Genomic DNA, 5,497 nt, shown 5'->3' with positions numbered 1-5,497 from the left:
TATAAAAGATATAAATTTCAAAGCTAGACGTGCTGAGCTCTTCACTATCTATCATATTGTCTCTTGTTGTCTTCCAAATAGTTGTCCATGCCTTTGCATACCGTAAATTCATATAAAACAACATAGTATAAAACTGATGTGAACAGAATGAGGAAAGCATTTTAGGTCTTCAAAACCAGACAATAGGGAAGTCATTAATGGCTGTCATAGGGTCTCTCATTCTCTTTAAAATAGCTGTCCATACTTTTATGTATATTGAAGTTCAACAAAACAAAACAGGCAGAGGGGGAGAGGTTGTTTGCTTTCCCAGTACTCCAGGTCCCAGCATGACACAGCTCCTAGTAAACTCCGGTGGCTCCTTTCTTGGGGTGCCGTAGCCTGCCACACTCACAGCCACTCACCAGATGGGGAGAGGTTGCTTAAAGCTGTTTCTTTCTAATGAATTGACTGTTTCACTGCCCAAGTTCTGAAATGGCCAATAGACCATAGAAAGACATCCTTTAAGCTCCTGCTTGAAATCAACAGCATCAGGAAACTGCCAGCCTTGATTCAGGGCCAAAGCCCATCTAGTTTCATAAAACAAATACTATTAGACATAAAAGACCAGATAAACATACCCATAATTATAGTGGTGGATCTCAATATCTCACTATCACAAATAGAGAGATCAATAAGACAAAAAGAACAACAAAGAAATATTAAAAGAGTTCAATCAAATCTTTGAACAATGATATCTTTGATAACATTCCAACCAACAATAGCATATACATTTTTCTCAGCACAAGGAATACTCTCCAAAATAAACCACATACTAGCCAACTAATAGCAAATTTAAATAAATGCAAATGAATTTAAATTATGCCATGCATATTATCAGATTATAACCCAATAAAACTAAAAATCAGTGACCACAGAAAACAGATAAAATATGCAAATGCATGGAAATTAAACAATACATTCATAAATAATCAATGGGTTACAGAATAAATAAGGAAGAAATAAGACAGTTTCCAGAACTAAAATATATTGCCAGACAATATACCAGAACTTATAATATACAATGAAAGAGGGCTGGGGATTTAGCTCAGTGGCACAGCACCTGCCTGGCAAGCATAAGTAATTAAGTTCAATTGCTGTAACTTCCCTAAAAAAAAGTACCAATAAAAAATTATTAATAAAAAAGATACAATGAAAGGAGTTCTAAGACAGAAGTATATAGTTGCAAATGCCCATATCACAAAAACAGAGTGAGCTCAAATAAATAACTTAATGATGCACTTCAAGGCCCTATGAAAATGAGAAAAATCCAAACCCAAAATTAGTGTGAGCAAAGAAATTACAAATATTAGAGGAGAAATCAATGAAATGATACAAAAGGTCAATGAATCAAAGAGTTGGCTCTTCAAAAGAGTAAACAAAATAGACAAATCCTTAGCCAATCTAATAAAAAAATAAAAGTGGGAAAAGACCAATGCAATTAAAATAAAGAAGATGAAATCAAGGACACAACCAAAGCAAATAGCTTATTATTAACTACATCACACATCTTTATGCTAATAAATTGGAGAATTTAGAAGGAATGGATATATTTCTAGATATATATGAATAATCAAAACTGAACCAAAAAGATTCAAAAGCCCTGAATAATCTAATAACAGGCAATGAAATTTAAGTAGTTAAAAAAAAAAAAAAACTGTTAACTGAAAAAAGCCCAGATCCAGATCCACATGGATTCACAAAAACTTCAGAAAAGATCTAACACCAGTACTCCTCAAGCTTTTTAATGAAATTGAAAGGGAAAGAATACTCCCCAAATCCTGGAAGTTACTGTTACCCTGATTTCAAAACAGGACAAGGATTTAACCAAAAAAGAGAACTATAGACAAAACAGTAATGTAGCAGGATATAAAATCAACCATTCACAAAATGGGAAAAATTTGCCAGCTATTCCTCAGAGAGAGGACTAATATCTAGAATATATAAAGAACTCAAAAAAATTAGACTCTGCAAAATGAAAGACACAATCAAAAAATGGGCAAGTGAAATCAATAGACATTTCACACAAAATACTTAAATGGCAAACAAATATATAAATAAATGTTCAACATTCCTGACCATTAAAGAAATGGAAATTAAAACAACACTGATATTCCACCTTACTGAGAAAAAATGGCCAGCATCAAGAGATCAAATACATTACTAACAAACACTGGCAAGGCTATGGGAGAAAAAGAAATCCTTCTGCATTGTTAGTGGGAATGTAAACCAGTACAACCACTATGGAAATCAGTATGAAGATTCTTCAAAAAAGTAAAACTAGAAATCCCATTTCAGCTATCCCATCCCATCTATTCTCCTTCTAGGTATCTCCCCAAAAGACTTAAGGACACATATTACAGTGATACATGCATACTCCTGTTTATAGCAACACAGTTCACAATAGCTAAATCTTGGATGCAGCCTGTATGTCCATCAACGGATGAACAGATAAAGACAATGTGGTATTCATACACAGTGTTGTACTTTTCTGCCATAAAAAAGGAAAGCTTGAGTCATTTGTAAGAAAAAGGAGGAGACCATAATGTTAAAAGAAATAAATCAGACACACAAGCTTAAATGTTGCATTGTTTCTCTTGTATGAGAAACCCAAATTATAAATAAAGAACAAAATAAAAGGTAGATAATAGTGAGTAGAGAAATCTTTCTCAGATGGGAAAGGGATCAAGAGATGGAGGGATGAGAGATGGAGGGGAGGAAAAGGGGAAGAACAAAGGAATAAAGATGTGCTACGTATTCCACACAAGGAATGTAAACCTTGCACCCTGCAAATGTAAAAAAAAAAAAAAAAAAAAAAAAAAACACAAGTTCATGAAGCCAAAAATGTACTAAGTTAGTGGTGGTGAACCTATAGTATGCACACTGCAGTGGACTGTTTGTAACATTGAAGGATCTAAAAGGCTTACCATTGCTGATCTAAGTGTTGATGGACAAGCACTAATACAACAACATAAAAAGCAACCAAATACAACTCTTAATAAAAGAGCATGTGGCCCTCTGTAGGAAGCAGATATGCTGAACATCAACACCAGTGCTGAATCTAATAAAAACCTTAGACCCCCTTAGAAACTACTACGAGGGTAATAGAGGAACATGTGAGTCAAAGTAATGAGTACAGCCAGCGATAGCCAGGTTCTGGGAAGCTCTGTATGTCGTTTTGATTGTTTTGAAAATAAATTTCCAGTGGAGGGGAGAAAAGCAGGGGGAGGAGAGGGAATTGAGCAAAGGAGAGCGAGGGAGATAGTGGAGAGAGAGAGAGAGAGAGAGAGAGAGAGAGAGAGAGAGAGAGAGAGACTTCATTTCCATCTTGAGTCTAACCAATCAAAGAACACATGTTCAAAAGTTGAAATTTTGAGCCAATTGAATATTTGATATTAAGGGAATTAACATGAAAAAATTTATGCCTGGTTGCAAAGAAGAAAAAAACCAAAATTGCAAAAAAGAAAAAACCACACAACATGGTCTAATGGGTTAACTAGCTTTACTGGGTTTGCTAAGAAAAGCAGTCTTCCTCAAATACCTCATTTCCCTCTCCATTCCCATTTACCACATGCTCCATGTTCAGTTTTTTCAGCTATCTTTCATCTTCACCAAAAATGTTTCTGTCTCCCCCATATTATTGTAGATCTTTTCCAGTGATGTACAACTCTGGGAGTTGAGAAGATGTGAATTCAGGTCTCCTACCCACAGCCTCTGCCACTTGTCATCCCTACCACTCTCCTTCCCCTCAAACTCCTGGTAGAGATTTGCGGTGATACTGGACGGACAAATGGTCAGTGTCCACTGTGTTATGACTACTTAGAGCTAAGCTACATAGTAAACTGTTGGCACTGCCTTTCCTACGCTGCTTTTTTTTTTTTTTTTTGTCCCAGGAGTTAATACATGTCTCATTTTTGTATGTTTAATTTTTTAAAATATACTCATCACCAGTATAGCTCAAACTCTTTAGAAGTTAACTCTCTTTTTAATTTGTCTTTCCTATCATGTATTACGCCAATGCTGTCAATTAGAGGAGTGCCTCCAAAACCCTTCTGGACTAGCTCTCCTCTCTTCTGCACTCACAGCTCCCACCCTGCCATTTCTTTCTCCATCATTTTAAGGAATCCTGCAATCTCTATCTTGGATAGGCTTTTTTCTTTTATCTTGGTTTACTCCCTTGTTTTGGTGGAACCTGTCCTCAAGTAGCTTTCTAAGAAAAGATGTTTGTGAGTTAAAGTCTAAGACCTTGCATGTCTTAAAATACCTTCATGATATCCTTGAGGATGGTCCCAATTAGCCTTGCCTTCTGGGTTTCATGCCTTGTGTCAACTCTCCCACTCTGTTGATCTATGACTAATAGGATATGGCAAAAGTGGTGAAGTGTCATCTCCAAGAGTAGGTTATAATAGACTAAGACATGCTCTCTCTGTCCCCTGGATTACTCCTTCTGGGAAGAACCACATAGAGGCCTCCGAGGCAAGAAACTGAAGTCTCCTGACAATAACCACATGAGCAAGCTTGGAAGCAAATTCTCCAGCCCCAGCCATTGAGCCTCGAGGTGACTACAATTGAATCACACAGCTTGATTGCAATCTCGAGAGGCCCTGAGCCAGAACCACCCAGCTGAGCCGCTCCTGAACCCTGATCCTTGGAAGCTGTGAGATGATAACTGCACACTGCTGTAAGCTATTGAGTTTCAAAGTGGCTCAGTAAGCAATGAAGATAGTTGGGAATCCTTTTCCTTCAGAACTTTGAAAGCTTTACTCTTTTTTTTTTTTTTTTTTTTTTTTTGGTCTTTTTCGTTTTTATTGGTACCAGGGATTGAACTCAGGACTGCCTGCTTACAAGGCAGGCGCTTATGCCGCTGAGCTAAATCCCCAGCCCGAAAGGTTTACTCTTGTAAATTCTTTCAGCTTTCCAGAATTGCTGATGGGAAATCCAAACAAATTCTGATTTTTGAATACTCTTGCAAGATATTACCACAGTTCCCACTAAAGCCACAGCATCTCCCTGTCCTATATGACCTAACACGGCACAATGGTTTGTCTTGCTGGGTCTGCAATGTCCATACTGCTAAGCCCCTTGGAGATGCTTTAGCCGGGAAATTCATGCCATTCAGTTTGCGAATTGTTGATGCACAAGTTCACTAATGAGTTCCTCCCCTCCATGTTCTCTACTCTCTTTCTGAAATTCCATAAGATTCATATTTTGGACTAGTACTTATTTTCTTATTCATTATTCAACTTACTTCTGATTTCCATCTCTATGAATTGTTTTACCTTTCTTTCTTGGTTCTTTATCCTTCAATCTTCAAGAAAGTCTTTTTTATTCTGTGTTCTCTGTATTTTCTTTTTGGTTATTATTGGTTTTCATTAAGGGTAACCTTTTGGGGGGGTTACTGTGGGTCGTACTCATGACCTCACACTTGCCAGCAGGCACTCATGCTGCTGAGCTAAATCCC

The 5,497-nt window shown here is 37.0% G+C and overlaps 1 non-coding gene across 1 annotated transcript; it reads right to left on the bottom strand.

Annotated features, from left to right (window-relative positions):
• Positions 1-423: 423 nt before the first annotated feature.
• LOC111754176 (small nucleolar RNA SNORA2/SNORA34 family) lies at positions 424-559 on the bottom strand. The gene has a single exon (XR_002788891.1). It is a non-coding gene; the product is annotated as a small nucleolar RNA SNORA2/SNORA34 family (small nucleolar RNA).
• Between the last annotated feature and the right edge of the window lie 4,938 nt (positions 560-5,497).

Source organism: Cavia porcellus, unplaced genomic scaffold (genome assembly GCF_034190915.1).
Source record: "Cavia porcellus strain 051 isolate PalLab524CR breed Dunkin Hartley unplaced genomic scaffold, mCavPor4.1 scaffold_12, whole genome shotgun sequence".
In the NCBI taxonomy this organism is placed as follows: Eukaryota; Metazoa; Chordata; class Mammalia; order Rodentia; family Caviidae; genus Cavia; species Cavia porcellus.
The sequence above is the reverse complement of the archived record's forward strand: the minus strand, read 5'-3'. Positions and strand labels throughout refer to the sequence as shown.